Consider the following 22,689-nt stretch of genomic DNA (forward strand, 5'->3'; position numbering starts at 1 on the left):
AGCGTACCAATCAAATTTTATCTGTATATAGAAATATCTTTTGAGAGATAACAGAAAAAATATGAATAGATAGGACATAAATATAACAGCACCTCTAGAATAATCTCAAAGTGTTTTATAAATTCTTTCCATGTTTGAATATGATACATGGCATCTCTGTAAAACATAGTTTTATAATATTTAAAGTTCTGTTTATCAGGGCACAGGGCACATGTGTACAGCCCCAGTTATTGGTGGGATAAGGCACGATGATTTAAGTCCAGCCTGAGAAGCTTAGAAAGACCCTGTCTGAAGATAAATTTTTTTTTAAATTGTTGGGGATATAGCACAAGGGTAGAGCTTTATTTTTCTTCTTCTATCATCCATTATACCCAGAACACCATCAAAAATTAAAACAAAAATCTTCACTTGGAAAAATCTTTCCAATAAAGCTCAAATGAATGGCTATTTTACAGAGTGCAAAGTGCATACAAACTTTCCTAGATGAGAGAAAGCTCAAATGTTGGGTAAGAAGAAAAACTAAGTATGATAGAATTCTTTGAAGGTAGGAAAAAATTCTTCAATTTTTATGGTCAACTTTTGTTTTATGTTTTTCTTATTCAATGAACAGAAAAGCAAAAATCAAAGGAGAATCAAAATTGTTTGAAATGTTGTCACCATTTTCAATGATGGTAGGTTATCAAACACAAATCAAATATAAAATGAGAGCAACTCTTCACAAATCAGAGATTGTTTGAAGCCAACAGACAAGAGAAAATTTGGAAACATTTCAGCCAGAAAAATAATTACCTTCTCATGAATTCCTAAACCAGAAATGTAAGTAACCAATAAAACCAATCCTTGCTGTCTTTTAAAGTAAAAAAAAAATAAAAATTTAAAAAATTAAAAAAACTTCAATACTTACTACATTTTATAAGGCTAACAAAGCATAAAACAATGGCCTTCTCCTTTGCCGAGATGCACATCACTGAGTCATAGACTCAATGTAAAGTCTTGAGTAGAGAAAACAGTATATTGAGTCTGGAGTCTACTAGATGGATAAGATAAGCAAGTGGGATTAGGAGCATAGCTCAGTGTCAGAACAATGGCCCAGTGTGCATAAAGCCCTGCGATTGATCTGTAATACACATTGGAAAAAAAAAAGAAAGATTGAGAGAAAGAGAGAGGAGGAGGGTGAGTTAAACAATAAGGACATAGTACATATACATTCCCACAGTTTGCTTGTGTATCTATTCAACATGCATGTGATCAAATCACATTATTTCTACACAAAAATCTTGTCAGCAATTCATGAGTCAGTTTTACTGATGGAATAATTTTTGTCCTAGTTTAGTCAAAAAGAATGAAAGTAGGTGTCAATACATCAGCACAAAGTCTAAAACACAAATGCTCACAGTAAATTATTGGTAATAGGCAAAATCTGTGACGCCTGAGATAGGTCATTAAAGTGGTCTTTTAAAAAGTTCATATATATACTTGATATTTGATAGTAATTTTTTCTCAACTGTTTTCCGCCCAAATATAAAGCCACTCTTCACTTTTTCACGATATCAGAGATTATGGAAACTAAACACAGCCCCTTCATGAAATGTCTTCAGGTCACTGGAGGTCATCTCAGGGAGGTCAGTGGCATTTTTTTGTAAAAATGGGATAAAGTCCTGGTCATTACTGGAAAACATCTTGACGTATTCTACCTTTCTGTAGAGGGGGAAACAGTAGTAAGTTGATAGTCCATATAAATGTGATTGTAAACACTTGAAAATACATTTAAATCAAGTCTGTTTAAAACTGTGCTGCAGTTGATTCTTTTCTAATGATCAGCCCACATCACTGTGATGAGAACACTTAGAACTTATAATCGGAGGAAAGACAACTTTGAATTCTTGTGCTCAAATTAGATGCCAAATATTTTCCTGATAATTAAAGCGTATACAAGATACTTGAATCTCATAAAGGAGGAAAAAGGCAGGGGAGCCTTAGACTTGCCTGGTGTAGTACTTGAAGTATAGTATGACACAACTTAAGTTTAGGGATGGTCTACAGGATCCTCACGATCACGTGCCACCTTTTTATTATATATTTTTTTTTATTTTTAGAGAGTATAACATTGTTGTTACAAATACAAGCTTAGTAAAGCAGTCAAGCACAATAAAATTTCTCTGAATTTATAATTTTAGACTTTATATTTCTGATTGTTATTCACTTTCAGTCAGTTGAGAAAGTAAACTCCAACATAATTTTTCACAATGGCAAATTATTTCCTTAATGGCCATTTAAATTCAGCAAAATTTTAAATTAACTATGAAAATTATTAAGTAAATAAAGCCAATAGTTAAGAAGCTCCATCCTTTAAAGCAAAAACAGAATATTACATTCACAAAGTAGATTTAAAACATTTCACAAAAAAATTTGCAAAAGACCCATTAAAATATTTAATTGGAGTAAGACATTAATGTGAACTAATTTTGTGCAAGAGGTTTGAAATGTTACCTGCAACAAACCTAGCTTCTTTTTTTAAAAGCCAATGTCATCCATGAAAAAATTTCCCTCTGCCCATTTTTTCAAGAATAACAAATAGCTAAAAAAGAAATGAGTTGGAAAGTGAGGTAGTACACTCAGTCCTCAAGACAATGGGGTCAGCAAACATTAGGAAACACAGATTGAGAAAAGCAAAGTTATAAAGCTAACTATCAGTGATGCACAGGCATACATATTAAGATTGTACTTTCCTCTAAAACAGTGGTAAGGCTTATAGAGGATAAAGGCATGTCGAAATTAGTCACTAAAATAAACCATGATAACATTTACTTTACTAGCATATTAAAATTATATCACAGAACAGAGACCTAATATGATAATGAGACAGGTCGCCCATGAAGACTACTTCTTCTATGATGAAAAGAGCCCAAGTGGACTCTACCTGTGATGACACCAATGAGTGTCTGGTTGCCATGAACAGGAGCTGAGCACAAAGAAGATTAGAATGACACTTACACTTGAGCAATGGAGATATGCCACCAGCTTCTGCTTGCAGCGCAGGAGGAGTGGACCCAACCTCTGCTCCACAGGGGAATTACAGCTCTGGGAGTGGGCATCACCCAATGAGATTGGACTACACCTCCATGAAACCCCATCTCTTGCCTCATTTGAATGGAACTTTATGGTGGGCCTTCCCCTTAATAAATAGGGCTTCAGGGGTGCTCTCTTTTTTGTCTGCCTCTCTTGCTTCTTTTGTGGGAGCTGGGGCCAAGGAGCCATCACTGAACCCAAAAAAAAAGGTATTTTCTCTGTCTCTGTGTGATTATTTTGTGCCAAAACAATTCGCTGGCGTGACCCTGACTGATTTGGTTGTGTGTGTGTGTCGCACCAACAGAAACCATGCCTGCCCTATATATGATATAAAAAAATAAAAAATAAAACAAAACAAAAACAGCAAACAAAAACTGTATTTCTCTCTTATGGAACTGGCCTGTGAATCCCATTCCCACATGCTGCCTTCTTTATATTATAGCTTAAGAATAAAAGACTGGTTCATGCCAAACAGTATTTCTGCCTGATTTTAGTTTGGGGAAACAAAGGAAACTGCAGTAATGGTAACAAAAATGCTGTATACATCAGTTTGAAAATAATAAACATATAACATTAGCAAGTGTTGCAATGCTCCTGTTGTTTCAGAACTGTCTTCTATTAAATAAATGCAATACTTTTCTTCAAAGAAAATAAATGAAATAAATCCCAAAGAATTACATCTGATTTCTAAATAGAATTCATATTATTTTTAATGAAAAAATATTATTTTTATTCCTGAACTGAGTTTCATATTTTTGTTTTCAAAATTTCCAATAACAACAGGCCAAGGAAAAAAAGAAAACATAATAAGAACAATTTCAGTAACTAGAACATTTCAGGAATCCTCTCACCCAGGGCTTTCCTAGAAAAGTCCTAAATACTCCCAAGCATTTATTCCAGTGTTTAGATTATGACTCCAACAATTTAGCATTAAAGTGTTCTTCAACTCACGTCACAAGTAAGAACTTATCTTTCGCTTTGGTCTCACCTGTCTCCTCTATGTAAATAAAAGAATAATATTCATAGAAGCATCTCTTTTAGCCTTTTATTGCAAACAACAATTCTGAAGATCATATTTGCATTTGAAAATCAAATGTAACATTTAATGTTATAATGTCTAGTTATTTCAGTCCTTCAGATCTTCCCATACACTTTTTTCAAAGATTCCTATTGAATAAAAGACTGAATCACAATGAACCACAACTCTTACAATCCCTAACAAGAAGTCACTAGCAATCATGTTAAGAATTAGATTTGCAGAACTTCTCTAGGGATGTTAGATTCTTGTAGAGTTATTCATCCCAACTGTGGAAGCTCATCTCATGTTAAAACAGTATCCAGGAGATGATTTTATTCAGAGGTCAAAGAATGGAGAAGGGAAATATTTACTCACAAATCAATTTCTCAACTCCCAGGGAGTTGAGAGGTTACAAATGTATGTTACAGATAATGAGGAAGAAAGATAGTTTATTAAAAAGAAGGAATATGCATGTCTTTATTTTTATGGAAATAGGTAGAGATCTTCAAGGAACTCAAGTGCTCCCCATATTTTACTCCTTTTATGAAAACCTCAGGGAAAGTCATTGTTAGAGATCAAGGCCATCTGTGGAGTCAAAGCCACCCTAGATGTCCTTGGTCACTGTTTTTTTTTTTTTTTTTTTTGTGTGTGTGTGTGTGTGATCATTCTCTGGAAAGATTTCAGATGAGGTTCTCAGAATAGCTCAGGCATGAGTTTAATAGAAGCAACAGGAAAAAGGAAGACTCTCAAGGGAGACAATGGATTCTCTCAAAGAAGAGAGATAGGGTGCAGCCCTCCTGACCTCTAAGTTTATTTGGGATCCCAGGGAAGTTTTCATAGAGTCATACAAGATCCACCTCTTGACTTTTCGCTGATAGAAGGATTGCATTAGACTTTCAAGTCAACACTGCACAGGGTCTTTCCCCATGAGGAGAGATTTCAATATTATAATGACATATTAAAAATTTAAAGCAACTCTAGATCACCTTGGCCCATGCTGATCACTTTTAAATAGAACTTGTTCTATAGATTTTATGGTAGTATACTTTGCTTTTAATTACTCTATCTCATTGGTTTTTGGAATCTGGCCTAAATGGAGGTCACAAAAGCCCTCCTTCAGAGAACTTGTGTTCTTCTTACCAGCAGGCAGGAGTCTTTGGCCCTGCATTTCTCCTGAAGATAACAGGTTGTTAACTGAGGAATCTTATTAGACTTAGGCTAGAGAGAACTGCAGGTAAATTGCTTCTAAAAAGAAATCATGTGGAGGTCAGCACAGTTTATAGAATTGTCCCCTGAACCCTATGTTTCCACCACTCACATCTATTATCTATCATCATCGCCCTTTCTCTTCTGCTTTCCCAAGGCTGGCCTCACTAATCTGGCACTGTGACCAGATGACCAACAGCAGAGAGGGGTGGTTACAAAATTTTAGAATCTGGAGATCCAAGGGAAAAACAAGAGGAACAAGCTAAGGTCAATATGAGTGCTTGAGTTAGAATTTACCAGTAGCTTTACAGCATAGGATCTAAAACCTAGTCCTTCTGAAATAGAGAACTCCTGAATTTCACATGAGAATAAAAACTCCCACAGGCTGAAGATAGATGTCAAGGAAACTAAGACTGACAGATTCTCTGGCTAAGTACAGCCTAGGTATATGTACATATGTATATTGCTTACCTCTCTTTTCTATAAATTGTACCCCTTTTTACCTCTCTTTTCTATAAATTGTACCCCTTTTGTGGCACCAGCAGAAAAGCCAGCATCCTAGCTCCTTCTCCCCAGTTTTATCAGTTTCTCAACTCCATGGGAGTAGAGAGAGGTACAAATATAGTATACAAATAGTGAGGGAGTGAAATAGGATAATAAAAAGGAGAATTCTCTCTCTCTCTCTCTCTCTCTCTCTCTCTCTCTCTCTCTCTCCTCTCTCTCTCTCCCTCCCTCTTTTCCTCTCTCTCTCTCTATTTATGGGAATAGGCAGAGATCTTCAACAAACTCAAGCAACAGGTATTTTTCATTCCTTTCATGAAAACCCCAGGGAAGTCATTGTTAGAGACTACAATCTGGAGATCCAAGGGGAAAACAAAAGATTCAGCTAGGGTACATAAAATTCATTTTTTCATTATTCACTTTTATGTGGGTGAGCAGCCTAATCTGTTCAGCAGAGATCCAGGTAAAATCCCTGGATTGGCTGATTGGTAACATTTCCACACATGTCTCCACATTAAGGTCAACATTCCTGTTTCCTTCCAGTTTATAATTCAATCATCATCATAACAACCACTTATTGTGAACAGAAACTCAGGAGAGAACAACAGCACTATTATCTCAAAATTCTGAGCAGACCTGCAGTAACAAATGTATTTTAACTGAGGGAAGTGATGCACAACTATGAGCCCAGGTGCTTAGGAATATGAGGCAGAAACCCAGCCTCGGGGATTTAAGAAGACCCAGACTCAAAATAAAATTTGGCCAAAAAAAAAGAGTTGATAAAATAACTAACATTTTTTTTTATTTCTTAAAATATATGAAACAAACCTCAGCAATTTAGCAAGACCCAGTCTCAAAACTGAAAATAATAATTTTTTAAAAAAGATTGTGGGTAGAACTCAGTGGTAGAGTTGTTTCCTAATATGAATGATGTCCTGGATTGAATCCCTAGCACCACAAAATATTGAAATAATGAAGGAATTCCCATTATAACCCAGTAAACAAAAGTACAAAAGTGTGTGTGCACGTGTTTTCTGTGTCTGTGTGTGTTTATTGTACAAGTGCATAAACTCCAGAAAACCACAGATTGATCTAAATTATTATATAAGACCCTATAATCTATGAGCAGTGGCATTGTCTCAAATCAAATGATATCTCAGTATGTATGCAGGACTATAGAATTGGTAGCATCACTACCATCAATGTATTATGCCTAAAATAAACATGGATTTGAAGTTTAACTGAATTTATTTAGCACTGTGGATTCAATCAGCAGATACTAAAATTAAAACTAAAATAGAGGTAGTGCTCTAAATATTTTGGACATTAAGGGATATTTTAAGTATGCAAGAAAAGCACAGGAAACAAAACCATTGCCTAGAGTTTTTATTTCCAGAATGAGGACGAAGGCTCACAGACTTGCCCTAAGATGACAGGGCTGGGTGGCGGCGGGGGTCAGACATCATAATTCATTTGAGAATTCTTTAAACATCTCAAGGACAGAATGTTTTTATATTTTCCCTTTACATACAATTGTTTATTAGTCAGCATATAGTTTAATCCAGCTACTAATTAATAAAATATTCTGGCTTTATTACCAGTGACTAATAAGCTGCTCGTGTGTACACTGTTTGTTCTGTAAACACTTAGAAGTCATCATTTGGGATAAACATGGAACTTTTAAAAATTCTTTTTAATTCCTGCCAAATTTATCTCCTTAACCTTAAAAGACTGAATGTAAATTGCTAATTACAATCAGGTCCTCGCTAGGATATGAAATTTGAGGTAATACCATTCTGTAGAGATATACTTATTAGGTTACAAATCTATTAAACACAAATGTCTCAGGGCACAGTCTGAAAGAAGAGATTTTGGTGGAACAATGTGAACAGTGAATCAGATGAGATTAATAGTAGTTAATTGTATTCCATATAATAAAATAATCTTCCATGAATCAATACTAGTATAGCAGTTTAATAAATGAAGAAGAAGGGAAAAATCTTTCTTCCAGGAAAATTTAAAACTGCATAAAAATTAACCATTTTTAAAACACCCATCCTTAGATTGACATAACACCAATTACAACATGTTCCAAATGTGGATGTCAAAATTCATCAATACAAATTTAAGAACAAACAGGATATTTGCATAACCCAAGTTTGTCTCCCAAGATATGTCTTAATTACAAAGGGAAAATGATAACTCTACATTGACATCCTGGCAAATATCACCTCCTCCAAGGCTGACATCATTAGCAATGAAATGCACCAACATCACACACCCCTGATACCATGCACTGAAAAGGCCCTTTACTGCTGTGGTATTTTTCTCAGAAGGCAGGACTTCAATGTAATCAGGAGAAAACACCAAACAAATATAATGAGATGCATTCTACAAATAAACTGATTGGTATCTTCAATGGTGTCAAGATCATGAGGGAAAAAAGTCCAATAATAATATTACAGGAAGGGGGAAACTAGATATACAGCAGTGAATTGTAATGTGAGAACCTGGATTGGACCTGAACAGAAAAAAGGTAGTGGAAAAACTATAATCTTTGAATAAAGTAGGTAACTAATAGTATTTCAAATAATTTAATTAGTAATATTAATCTAAAAATAATACTATAGTAGTCTGCAATGTGTTTTATTAGTTTTGATGGTTGTACTCTAATTATGCAAGATATTATGTAGACTCTCAACTTTTTTTGAACCTTTTCATTAAGTCAACAATTGTTTCAAAACTAAATAAAGACAAGGGAAGAAATAACCCAAACAACATATGAACCAAGGACCTCAGTAGACACTTTTCAGGAGCCTGAGGATGAGAGGTCCTGAAGTTGGGAGCTAATGAGCACAGAAGGAGAGGGTTTAGTGACTAAAGAGAGAAAAACCCAGAGCAAATCAGAGAGACCAGGATTGGGAAGCTCCAGGCAGGAGAGGGAGAGGATACTGGGGGGTCAAGTCCTCTCACCCTGGTTAAGACAACTCCACCTACTGGAAGAGAAGAGAAGCAGAAAAGAAATGGAATTCTAAGAGCTTTTGTTTTTGTTGTTGTTGTTATTTTCTTTCTTATTCTTCCTCCTCTACCCTTCTATCCTCTGGTCCTCATAACCCCAACATATGTGAAACCAAGAACTTTACTTGAAATAGAACTATGAGAACTGAGTCACATGAATAATATAATATAGATGAATTGGATAAGGCCCCTCTTTTTTTTTAATTCTTTTTTCTTTTTTTCTCTTTCTCCTCTCCCTTTTTTCTTTCACTCTCTCTCTTTCTTTCCCTTTTTTCTTCTTTCTTCTTTTTGTACCCTCCAAATTATACTATTTTAACAGCCTGTAATTTTCTAAATACATATCTATGTCTATTTTTATGTACTCTACTGTCCCCCCAAGTACTTGTCTACCCTAAATTACCTCCTGTCTACTCCTTTGCTTCTAACCCCCTTAATTGGAGTTCTCCTTTAAATTTCCTAAGTTATATTAACCCCATACCCTCATATCTTTCCCCCTTAGCATATAGTCCTATGCCTGACCCCAGTTTCATTGTCCACCACCAGAAACTGTACACCTTTTATGAAACTATTGATTATATTTTAAATAATAATTGACCCCAACATTTCTGGACATTGAGACTACTATAAATGTCTTAATAACAATAATTTGTTCATAGGTTATGTACTGTTAATATTAGGATCTGTTAACATTGTCCTTCCCCACAAAGGGCGGATCTTGGAACCTTATAAGAGCTCTACAAATCTATAGGGTAAAAACAATAACACACCAGTCTAATAGAATTGGAAACAAAGAAACACAGGCAACATGAAAGACAAGGGAAGAAATAACCCAAACAACATATGGGCCAAGGACCTCAGTAGACACTTCTCAGAAGAGGATATACAATCAATCAATAAATATATGAAAAAATGCTCATCATCTCTAGCAATCAGAGAAATGCAAATCAAAACCACTCTAAGATATCATCTCACTCCAGTCAGAATGGCAGCTATTAGGAAGACAAACAACTATAAGTGTTGGTGAGGGTGTGGGGGAAAAGGTACATTCATATATTGTTGGTGAGACTGCAAGTTGGTGCAGCCAATTTGGAAAGCAGTATGGAGATTCTTTGGAAAACTGGGTACAAAGGAGAGACCCCTCCAACCTAGGTGTGTGGGGGGGCATATACCACCACTTGCAGGGTAGAGGAGACTCCCACCTCCAGGAAGGAGACCCTTCCAACCTGCGTATTGGGGGGAGCACCATGGTAGAGGGGAGTCCCTCTTCCAGGGGGGAGACCCCTCCAAATTATGTGTAAGGGGGGCTCTGAATACCATCACACCCAGGATAGAGGGGACCCCCTCCACAGAAAGGAGACATTCCTACCTGGGTCTCAGGGGGAGCTCCTTATACCATCGCACCTAGGGTAGAGGGGAGTCCCTCTCCAGGGGGGAGTCCCACTCAACCTGTGTATAATGGGGAATTCCACATACCATTGCACCCAGAGTAGAGGGGATTCACCCCAACAGGGGGAAGACCCCTACAACTTGGGTGTCAGGTGGAGCACCATATATCATAGCACCCAGGGTAGAGTGGGTTCCCCCCTCTAGGGGGAGACCCTTCCAGACTGGGTGTCTAAGGGAGCTCTGTATACCATTGCACCAAGGGTAAAGTGGATTTTCTATTCCAGGGGAGAGATCCCTCTACCCTGGTTTTTCGGGGGAGCTCCCCACCACACCAAGGGTAGAAGGGACTCTCAGCTTCTGGGTGGAGGCCCCTCTATCCTGTGTGTCAGAGGGAGATCCCCACTGCACCCAGGGTAGAGGGCACTCCGCCCTTCAGGGAAGGACCCCTCCAACCTGGGTATCAGGAGGAGCTCCTTGTACAACCATACCAGGGTAGAGGGAACTCTGCTCTGCAGAGGGAGACCCCTCCAACCTGAGTGCCTGGAGAGATCCATATACCACCTGACCCAAGGTAGAAGGGACTCTGCCCTCTAGGGGGGAGACCCCTCAAACCTGGGTGCCAGGGGAGCTTCATGTACCACTGCACCCAGAGTAGAGGTGAATCCCTGCTCCAGGCGGGAGACTACTCCTGGGAGGGGGGGGAGATCTCTGAATATCACTGAACCCAGGGTAGAAGGAACTCCACACTCTAGGGGGGAGAACCATGCAACTTAAGTGCGGGGGGGGGCGGAGGGGGGGAGCTCCGAATACCACAGCAAAAACCGGAGAGGGAACTCCCCCACTCCAAAGGGAAGACCCCTCTAACTATCAGCATGTTGGGGGAGCTCTGTATATCACCGCACCCAGGGTGGGGAGCCTCTGCCCTCCAGGGGGAAGACCCCTCTAACCTGGGTATCAGGAGGAGCTCCATATACCATGCACCTAGGGTAGAAGGGAGTCCCCCCTCCAGAGAGAAGACTTCTCCATCCAGTGTGTAAGGGGGAGCTCCATATACAATGGCACCCAGGGTAGAGGGGACTCCCCTATAAAGTGGGGAGACCTCTCCAACCTGGGTGTCTAGGGGAGCTCTGTATACTATAGCACCAAGGGTTGAGGGGACTTCCTCTTCCAGGGGAGAGATTTCTCTACCCTGGGTCTCTGGGAAGCTCCCACCACAACAAGGGTAGAGGGGACTCTGCCTTCCAGGGGGAGACCTCTCCAAACTGGGGGGCAGGAAAAGCTCCTTATACCACCATACCTAGAGTAGAAAGGACTCCCCCCTCCAGGGAGGAGACCCCTCCAACCTGGTGCCAGTGTGAGCTCTGCACTTCACCTCAGCCAGGGTCAAAGGTACTTTCCCCTCTAGCGGGGAGACCTCTCCAACCTGGGTTCACAGGGAAGCAAGCTACTGCACCCAGGGTTCAGGGCACTCCCCACTCCAGGGTCCAGACTCCTCCACCCTGGGTGCTGGGAGAAGCTGCTTACTCCTCTCCAGCCAGGGTTAAGGGCACTCCCCCCTCCAGAGGAGAGACTCATACATCCTGGGTGCCTGGGGGAGCTCCACACACTGCCACACCCAGACTCAAGGGGACTCCCCCCTCCTCTGGGTGCAAGATCATTCCACCCTGAGTGTCAGGGGGAGCTCCACATGTTGATGTAGCAAGGGTACAGGGTACTCCCTTCTCCAGGGGCAAGACACCTCCAATTTTCATGCCATCTGGAGTTCCACACGCTGCAGCAGGCAAACTCTAGGGGACTCCCATTACTAGTGGAGAGACCCTTCCACCCTGGGTGCCCAGGGAGCTCTGCACACTGCTGCAGCCAGGGTCCAGGGCACTCCCTTCTCCAGGGGCGAGACCTTTCCAACTTGGGTGCCTGGGGGAGCTACTAGCTGCCTCAACCAGGGTCTAGGGCACTCCCCACTCCAGGGGGAGACCCCTCCACCCTGGGTGCTTGGGAGAGCTCTACAGGCCTTCGCATCCAGGATAGAGGAGACTCCCCACTTAAGGGGCGACACCCCTCCACCCTAGGTCCCAGGGGAGCTCCGCACGCTGCTGAAACTAGGTAAGGGGACTCCCCTGTCCAGGTGCCAGACCCCTCCATTCTGGGTGCCAGGGGTAGCTTCGCATACCCCTTCATTCAGGGTCGAGGAGACTCCCCCATCTAGGGGAGAGACCCCTCCACCCTGGGTGCCTGGAGGAGCTCCTTACTTTGCCCCAGAAAGGGTCCAGGGAACTCTCCCCTCAAAGGATGTGACCCCTCTACCCTGGGTGCAGGTGGTAGTTCTGCATGTCACCACACCCAATCTTGAGGAAACTCCCCCCTCAAGATTGGAGATCCCTTCACCCTGGGTGCCAGGGTGAGCTCCGCATGCTGCTACAGCCAGGTTTGAAGGGACTCCCCATTCTAGTGGTGAAACCCCTCCAATCTGGGTGCCAGTGGGAGCTCTGGACACTTCCCCAAACAAGGTGGAGGCACTCCCCTCTCCAGCGGGGAGACCCCTGGAAAATGGGTGTGCAGTGGGGGGGAGCTCCGCATGCAGCCCTCAAGGGGGAAGACCCCTCCAACCTGGGTGCGGGGGGGGGCTCCTCATGTAGCCACAGCCAGAGTAGAGGGCACTCCTCCCTTCCAGAGGGGAGATCCACTTGACCTGGTGCGCGGGGTGGGGGGGTGGGGGAATGGAGCTCCCCACACCACCACAGCCAGGGTGGAGGGCAATCCTCTCTCCAGGGAGGAGACCCCTGGAACTGGGTGCCTGGGGGAATTCTGCATGCCACCCTCCAGGGGAGGAGACCCCTCCCAACTGGGTTGGGGGAAAGGCTCCGCATGCCACTCAGCCAGGATCCAGGGTACTCCCCCATCCAGGGGGGAGACCCCTCAACCCTGGGTGTCAAGGGGAACTCCAAAATTCATTGCAGCCAGGGTGGAGGACACTCCCTTCTCCAGAGATGTGACCCCTGAAACCTGGTTGCCTGGGGCAAGCTCCAAACGTCAGAGCAGCCAGGGTGGAGGGCACTCCCTTCTCCATGGGCAAGAAACCTCCAACCTGGGTGCAGGTGGCAGCTACACAAGCCGCCACAGACAAGGTCCAGGGCACTTCCCCTCCAAGGGGGAGATCCCTCCAACCTGGTGCCAGGGTGAGCTCTGCACTTCACCTCAGCCAGGATCAAAGAAACTTTCCCTTCCAGAGGGGAGACCCCCTCCAACCGGGGTTCCCAGGGGAGCCCTCCAAGCCACTGCACCCAGGGTGGAGGACACTCCCCCCTCCAGGGTCCAGACTCCTCCACTCTGGAGAGAAGCTCCTTACTCCGCCCCAGCCAGGATTGAGGACACTTCCTCCTCCAGAGGCGAGACCCATCCATCCTGGGTGCCAGGGGGAGTTCCACACACTGCGGCACCCAGGCTCAAGGAGACTCCCCCTTCCTCCTGGCGCAAGATCACTCCACCCTGAGGGCCAGGGGGAGCTCCACATGCTGATGCAGCAAGGGTACAGTGCACACCCTTCTCCAGGGGCAAGACACCTCCAACTTCCATGCCATCTGGAGTTCCACACACTGCTGGAGACAATCTGTAGGGGACTCCCATTACCAGGGGAGAGACCCCTCCACGCTGGGTGCCGGGGGGCGGGGGGGAGGAAACCTCCTCACCTAGCTGCAGCCAGGGTTGAGGGGAATCCCCCCTCCAGGTGCAAAACCCCTCCACCCTGGGTGCCGGAGGACCTCCACACATCACTGCACCCAGGCTCCAGAGGACTTCCTACTCAAGGAGCGAGACCCCTCTACCCAGAGTGCCTGGGGTGGCACTTCAGCTGCTGCAGCCAGGGTCGAGGGCACTCCCGCCTCCAGGGGCAAGACCCCTCCATCCTGGATGCCTGGGGGAGCTCCACATGCCACAGCACCCAGGCTCCAAAGGCCTCCCCACTGCAGGGGCGAAACCCCTCCACCATGGTGCTGGGGGGACCTCAGCTTGATGGTTTACCCAGACCCAAGGGGACTCCACCCTCCAGGGCGAAAACTCTCTAACTTGATGCAGCCAGGGTGGATGGCACTCCCCCTCGAGGGTGGAGACCCCTCCGACCTAGGTACCAGGGGGAGCTCCCCAGATGGTGCAGGGAGGGCACTCCCCCTCCAGGGACGTGACCCCTCCACCCTGGGTGCTTGGGGGAGCTTCACACACCACTGAAACCAGGGTCAAAGGGACTGCACCTTCTAGGGGCGAGACTCCTCCACATTGGGTGCCAGGAGGAGCTGCATACTTCACACCAACCAGGATCTAGGGCACTTCCCCCTCCAGGGGCAAGACCCCTTCACCCTGGGACCTAGGAGAAGCTTATTACTTGGCCCCAGCCAAGGTAGAGGGCATTTTCTCCTTTAGGGACAGGAACCCTCCCCCCTGAGTGCCAGGGAGAGTTCTGCATGCCACCAGACCCAGGCTAGAGGGGACTTCCTTTTCCAGGAACAGGAACCTGCTACCCTGGGTGCCAGGAGAGCCCACAGGATGTCTTACCCGAACTCGAGGGGACTCCCCCCTCCATGGGCGAGACCCCTCTACCCTGGGTGCCAGTGGAAGCTCCCCAGGCCTCAGCACCCAGTCTCCAGGAAACTCTCCCCTCAAGGGGTGAGGCCCCTCCACCCTGAGTGCCAGGGGGAGCTTTGCACATTGCTGCAGCCAGGGTCAAGGGGACTGCCCCTTCTAGGGGCCCCTCCACACTGGGTGGCAGGAGGAGCTCTATACTCTACCCCAGCCAGGGTCGAGGGCACTCCCTCTTCCAGGGGAGAGACCCCTCCACCCTGGGTGCCAGGGGTAGCTCCACACGACACTGCATCCAGGGTCAAGGGGATTGCCTCCTCCAGGGGCGAGACCCTTCCACCCTGAAAGCCACCACAGCCAGGGTCCAGGGGAATCCCCCTTTCAGGGGCTGGACGCCTCCACTCTAGGTGCCAGGGAAAGTTCTGCATGACTCTGCATCCAGGGTCCAGGGGACTCCCCCCTCCAGGGGCAATACCCCTCCACTTTGGGTGCCTGGAGGAGCTCCTTACTCTGCCCCAGCCAGGGTTGAGGGCACTCCCCCCCTCCAAGAGAAGATCCCTCCACCCTGGGTCCTGGGGATAGCTCCACAAGCTGCTGCAGCCAGGGTCCAGGGAAGTCCCCTCTCCAGGGGTGGGACCCAACCACCCTAGGTGCCAGGGAGCTCTACAAGCTGCTGCACCCAGGCTTGAGGGGACTCACCCCTCCAGGCTCGAGACCCCTCCACCCTAGAAGCCTGGGGAGCTCTGCATGCTGCTGCAGCCAGGGTGGAGAGCACTGCCCCCTCCAGGGGCATGACCTCTCCACCCTGGGTGCTGGGGGTGGCTCCACAGGCCGCTGCAGCCAGGGTCCAGGGGACTTCCCCCTTCATGGGTGGGACCCCTGCAACCTAGGTGCCAGGGAAAGCTCTGCAAGAGTGACCAGGTTCCAGGGCAGTCCCCACTTCAGGCTTGAGACCCCTCCACCCTGGGTGCCTGGGCTCGCTCCACAGCCACTTCAGCCAGGGTTGAGGGCACTCTCTTCTCCAGGGGCAGGACCCCTCCACCCTGAGGGTCTGGGAGGTGGGTGGAGCTCCGCAGGCCTCCTCATCCAGGCTCTAGGATACTCCCCCCTCAAGGGGCAAACCCCCTCAACCATGGGTGCCAGGGGGAGCTCTGTTCGCCACCCCAGCCAGGGTGGAGGACACTTTCTCCTCCAGGGGTAGTACCCCTCCACTCTAGGAGCAGGGGGGAGCTCTGTAGGCTGCTGCAACAAGATTCCAGGGGTCTCAAGGGAGCCCTTCACCCTGGGTGATAGAGGGAGCTTTACAGGTAGCCTCAGCTAGGGTCCAGGGGAATCCCTCTTCCAGGGGCAAGACCTTTCCTTCCTAGGTGCAGGGGGTCTTTCCACACCCCATTGCAGCCAGAGTCAAGGGGACTTCCCCATACAGAGGCGAGACCCCTCCACCCTAAAATCCCTGGAGAGCACCTCAAGCCAATGCAGTTAGGGTCCAGGGCACTTCCCGCTACACATTCTAGACCTCTCCTCCCTGGGTTCCAGGGGAATCTCCTCAAGCCACTGCAGCCAGGGTTGAGGGCACTCTACCCTCCATGGGCGAGACCCCTCCACCCTGGGTGATGGGGGAGCTCCACACGCCGCTACCACATCCACGCTCCAGGGGACTCCCTCCTCCAGGGCCTGGACCCCTCTACCCTGGTGTCTTGGGGTCGCTCAGCATGCCGCTGCAACCAGAGTCCAGGGGACTCTCCAGGGGCGAGATCCTTCCACCCTGGGTCCAGGGAAGCCCCAAACGCCACAGCAGCCAGAGTCGAGGGCACTCCCCCCTCCAGGGGTGAGACCCCTTCACCCTGGGTGCCAGGGTGAGCTTGGCACTCTGCTGAAGCCAGGGTTGAGGGGACTCCCCACTCCAGTTACCAGACCTCTTCACCCTGGTTACCTGGAGAAGCTCCTCATGCCACTGCAGCCAGGGTCCAGGGGACTTCCTTCCAGGGCGGGACCCTCCAACCTAGGTGCCAGCACAAGCTCTGCAAGGGCACTCCCCCCTCCAGGCTTGAGACCCCTCCACCCTGAGTGCCTGGGGCCGCTCAGCAGCCATTTCAGCAGGGTCGAGGGGACTGCCTTCTCCAGGGGCAGACCCCTGCACCCTGGGTTCCGAGGGGGTGCTCCTCAGGCAAAGGCACCCAAGCTAGAGGAGACTCCTCCCTCAAGGGGCAAAAGCTCTCCACCCTTGCTGGGGGGAGCTCCCTTTTTCACCCCAGCCAGGGTGGAGGGCACTTTCTGCTCCAGGGGCCAGATCCCTCCTCTCTAGGTGTAGGGGGGAGCTCTGCATGCTGCTGAAGCAAGATTCCAGGGGACTCCCTTCTCCAGGAGTGGGACCCCTCCACCCTTGGTGCCTGAAGGAACTCCACATGCTGCTGCAGCCAGGAGGATAGTCCCCTCTCTAGGGGGGAGAACCCTCCAACCTGGGTGCCAGGATGAGCTCCACACCACTGCAGCCAGGGTTGAGGGCACTTTACCCTTCAGGGGTTAGACCCCTGCACCCTGGGTGTTGGGGGGAGCTTTGCATGCAGCCTCACCCAGGCTCCAAGGGACTCTCCCCTTCAAGGAGGAGACCTCTCCAACCTGGGTGTCAAGGGGAGATCAGCTTGATGCTGCAGCCAGGTTCAAAGGGACTCCCCCATCCAGGGCCTGACAACTCCATGTTGGGTTCCAGAAGGAGCTCCTTACTCTGCCCAAGCCAGGTTCCAGGGTACACCCCCCCCCGTGAGACTGCTCCATCTTAGGTGCCAGGGGTAGCTCTGCCCCTGGCACACCACACACTGCTGTAGCCAGTGTGGAGGGGATCCCCCAACCAGGGGCAAGACCCCTTCACCCTGCGTGCTGAGGGGAGCTCCTTACTCTGCCTTAGCCAGGGTCAAGGGCACTTCCCAATTCAGGAATGAGACACCTCCCCCTGGATGCCTGGGGTAGCTCCACACACCACTGCAGCCAGGGTCCAGGGGACTCCCCCATACAGGAGAGAGACCCATCCAGCCTGTGTGCCAAGAGGATCTCCTTACTCTGCCCCAGTCAGGGTCAAGGACACTCCCTCCTCCAGGGACAAGACCCTCTCCAACCCTTGGTGCCCGGGGTAGGGAGCTCTGCAAGCTGCTGCAGCCAGGATGGAAGGGACTCCCCCCTCCAGGAGCGAGATCCCTCCACCCTTGGAGCAGGAAGTATCTGCCCATGCTGATGCAGCCAGGGTCTAGGGCACTCCCTTCTCCAGGGGCGAGAAGACTCTAACCTGTGTGCCAGGGGAAGCTCCTCAGGCCTCTGCAGCCAGCCTTAAGGGGATTCCCATCTCCAGGGGCGAGATAACTTCACCCTGGGTGCCAAGGGGAGCTCTGCATGCTTCTGCAGCCAGGGTCTAGGGGACTCCCCCCACCAGAAGCAAGACCCCTCCACCCTGGGTGAGGTGGAAGCTCCACACTCCACTGCACACAGTGGAGAAAAATCCCCCCTCCAGGGGCTAGACCCCTCCACCCTGGGTGCCAGGGAAGCTCCACACACAGATGCATCCAGGGTCAGAGGGGTCTCCCTCCTCCAATCAATGGACCCCCCACCCTAGGTAAAATGGGGAGCTCTGCATGCTGCTGCAGCCAGACTCCAGGGGACTCCCTTCTTCAGGGGAGGGACCCCTCCACCCTCGGTGCCACGGGGAACTCAGCACGCTTCTGCAGCCAGTGTAGAAGGAACTTTCTTCTCCAGGGGTGAGACCCCTCCAACCTGGGTGTCAGATGGAGCTCCACACGCCACTACATTAAGGGTCCTGAGTATTCCTTCCAAGGCGAGACCCCTCCAGCTTAGATGCAGGGGGAGCTCTGCATGAGGCCACAGCCAGACTGGAGGAGACTCACTTCTCCAGAGGCGGGACCCCTCCTCCCTGGGTGCCAGGCGGGAGCTCCACAGGATGATGCACCCAGGGTCAAGTAGACTCCCCCCTCCAGGGGCGAGACCTCTCCACCTTGGGTTCCAGGCAGAGCTCTGCATGCTGTTGCAGCCAGGGTCTATGGGACTCCTCTGTCCAGGAGACCACTGTCTATGGGACCACTCCACTGTGTATGATGCTGCAGCCAGACACCAGGGGACTCCCTTCTCCAGGAGCGGGACTGCTCCAAACTGGGTGCCAGAAGAAACTCCACATCACGCTGCTGCAGCCAGGATCTCGGTCATTCTCCCTTCCAGGGTAGAGACCCTTCAATCCTGGGTGTCAGCGGAAGCTCCCCACACCACTGTAGGCAGGCTGAGGGCAGTTTCCCCTTCAGGGGGAGACACCCCCACCTGGGTATCAGGAGGAGCTCCGCACTCAGCTGCAGACATGTTCAAGTGGATTCCCCATTCAAGAAGCGAGACCCCCACACACACACCCAGCATGTCTGGAGTCACTCAGCAAGCCGCTGCAGCCAGGGTTGAGGGGACTTTCCCCTCCAGGGGCAAGAACCCTCCACCCTGGGTGGTGGGGGAGCCCTGCACCCCACTGCACCCAGGCTCAAGGGGACTCCCCCCTCCAGGGGTGAAACCTCTCTACCCTGGGTGCTGGGGCAGGAGCTCTGCATGCTGCTGCAGCCAGACTCCAGGGGATGCTCTTCTCCAGGGGTAGGACTCCTCTGCCCTGGGTGCAGGAAGGAGCTTCACATGCTGCAGTAGCCAGGGTCAAGGGGAATCTCTCCTCCAGGTGAGAAACCCTTCTAACTTGGGTGCCAGGGAGAGCTTCTGCATGCCACTGCACCCAGGCTTGAGGGGAGTCTGTGTTGCATGGGCGAGACCCCTCCACCCTGGTTCCCTCAGGGAGTTTATTATGTTATCCCAGCAATGGTGGAGTTTACAGCCCAGTCCAGGAGTAAGACCTCTTCACCCTGGGAGCCAGGGGAGCTCTTCATGCTGCAGCCAAGGTCCATGGCCCTTCCTCCTCCAGGGGGGAGACTCCTCCACCCTGAATGTCTGGTGAGGCACTCTCCACTCCAAGGGCAAGATCCCTTCACCCTGGGTTCCAAGGGGAGCTCAGCATGCTGCAGCAGCCAAGGTTGAAGGGACTTCCCCCGCCAGGGGTGGTACCCCTTCACCCTATGTGCCTGGGGAGATCTGCTGTTGGAGCCAGACTTCAGGAGACTCCCTTCTATAGGGGCGGGATCTTTCTACTCTGGGTGCCAGGGGGAGTTCCGCAAGCTGTGGCACACAGGCTCCAGGAGACTTCTCTCTCAAGAGGCGATATCCCTTCGCCCTGGGTGCCAGGGGAAGCTCCAGAGGCTGCTGAAGCCAGGGTCAAGAGCACTCCCTTCTCCAGGGGCGAGACCACTTCAACCTGGGTCCCCAGAGTAGGCCACAAGCCACAGAAGCCAGGGTCCAGGGTACTCCTTCCACCAGGGACGTGTACATTCCACCCTGGGTGTAGGAGGGAGCACCACACACTGTAGCAGCCAGGAACAAGGGGAATCCCCCCTCCAGGTGAGATACCCCTCCAGCCTGGGTGCTGAGGAGAGCTCCGAATGCTGCTGCACCCAGGTTCCAGGGGACTCCCTTTTCCAGGGGCGAGATCCCTCCACTCTGGGTGCCTGAGGGTGTTTCTTATGCAGCCCCAGCCAGGGTGGAGTGCACTTCCCCATCCAGGAGCCAGGGGAGACAGGGGAGCTCTGCATGCTGCAGCCAGGGTCCATGGCACTTCAACTTACAGGGTGCAAGGGGAACTCAGCATGCTGCCACAGCCAGGGTCAAAGGACTTCCCCCTCCAGGGGCAGGACCTCTTCACCCTAGGTACCTGGGGGAGCTCTGCTTGCTGCTGCAGCCAGACTCCAGGAGACTACCTTCTACAGGGGCAGGATTCCTCCACCTTGGGTGCCAGGGGTGGGTGGGAGGCTCTGCGGGCTGTGGCACACAGGCTCAAAGAGACTCCTCCCTCAAGGGGTGAGATCCCTTCACCCTAGATGTCAGGGGAAGCTCCAAACGCCTCTGCAGCCAGGGTTGAGGGGACTTCTGCCTCCAGGGGCGAGACCCCTCCAACCTGGGTGACAGTGGGGAGATCTGGAGGCCTCTGAAGACAGGGTCGAGGGGATTTGCCCTCCAGGAGCGGGACCCCTCCAACCTAGGTGCCCAGGGAATCTATTCATGATGCCCTGGCCAGATTGGAGGAGACTCTCTTCTCCAGGGGCGGGACCCCTCCATCTTGGGTGCCAGTTCCGCATGATTCTGCACCAGGTTCAGGGGACTCCCCCCTCCAAGGACAAGAACTCTCGACCCTGGGTGACTGAGGGAGCTCTGCAGGCCACTGCACCCAACCTCTAGGAAACTTCTCCACTCCAGGGGCGAGGCCCTTAAACCCTGGGTGCCAGGTGGAGCTCTGCTCAATGCTGCAGCCAGTGACTAGGAAACTCCTCCGTCCAGGGGTGGAACCCCTCCACCCTAGGTGCAGCCAGACTCCAGGGCATTCCCTTCTCCAGGGGCAGGACCCCGCCACCCTGGGTGCCAGAAAGAGCTCTGTACCATCATGCTGTAACTAGGATCTAGGGCATTCCCCCATCCAGAGGGGAGACCCCTCAAACCTGGGTGCCAGATGGAGCTCCGCATGCCACTGCAGGCAGGGTTGAGGGCACTTTCCCTTCCAAGGGAAGACACCTCCACCCTGGGTGTCTGGGGGTGCTCCACAGCCAGCTGCAGCCAGGGTAGAGTAGACTCACTTCTCCAGTAGGGAGACACCTCCACCCAGGGTGCCTGTGCCTCTGCACCCAGGGTCCAGGGGAATCCCCCTTCCAGGGAGGGACCTCTCTACCCTAGGTGCCTGGAAGAGCTCCCCACGCAGCTGCAACCAGGCTCCAGGGGACTCCCAGCTGCAGGCTAGAGACGCCCTTCACCCTGGGTGAAGGGGGGAGCTCCACAGTCCGCTTCAACAAGGCTTCAAGGGACTCCCTCTTACTAGGGCGAGACACTTCCTCCCTGGGTACCTGGGGTCGCTCCACAGCCGCTTCAGCAGGATCCAGTGGACTCCCCCATCTGGGGGCGAAACCTCTTCACCCTAGGTGCCTTGGAGAGCTCTGCATAGTGCTACAGCCAGACTCAAGGGGACTCCCTCTACAGGTGCAGGACCCCTCCACCCTGGGTGCAGGGTGGGAGCTCTGCAGGCCGCGGCACACAGGCTCCAGGATATTCCCCCCTCAAGGGGCGAGACCCCTCCACCCTTGGTGTCAGGGGGACCTCCACATGCTGCCCCAGCAGGGTTGAGGGCATTCCCTCTCCTGGGGCAAGGCCCCTTCACCCTAGCTGCCAGGGGGAGCTTCATACACTGCCCTGCCAGCATTAAGGGCACTTTCTCCTCCAAGAAGGAAACTGCTCCACTCTGGGTGGAGGGGGGAGCTCCATACACCTCCACAGCCAAAGTCGAGGGCACTCCCCCTCCAGGGGCAAGACTCCTACACCCTGCATGCCTGGGGTCACTCCGCAGCCCCTTCAGTAAGAGTTGAGTGCAATTCTCCCCTCCATGGGTGAGATCCCTCCAACCTGGGTGCCAGGGGAAGTTCCCTATGCTGCCCCAGCCTGGGTGGAGGGCACTCTCCCCTCCAGGGCAAGACCCTTCCACCCTGGGTGCAGGAGGGAACTCCATACACCTCCCCAGCCAGGGTGGAGGGCACTCCCCCCTCCAGAGGCAAGACCCCTCTACCATGGGAGCCAGGGAGCTCTACATGCTGCAGCCAGGGTTGAGGGCACTCCCCTTTCAGGGCGAGACTCCTCCACCCTGAGTGCTGGGGGAGCTCCGCATGCCTCTGCACCCAGGCTCCAGGAGATTTCCCGCTCAAGGGGTGAGATCCTTCCAACCTGGGTGCCAGGGGGAGCTCAGCATGCCACTGCAGCCAGGGTTGAGGGTACTTTCCCCTCTATGGGCAAGACCCCTCCAACCT

Source organism: Ictidomys tridecemlineatus, chromosome 9 (assembly GCF_052094955.1).
Source record: "Ictidomys tridecemlineatus isolate mIctTri1 chromosome 9, mIctTri1.hap1, whole genome shotgun sequence".
NCBI lineage: Eukaryota > Metazoa > Chordata > Mammalia > Rodentia > Sciuridae > Ictidomys > Ictidomys tridecemlineatus.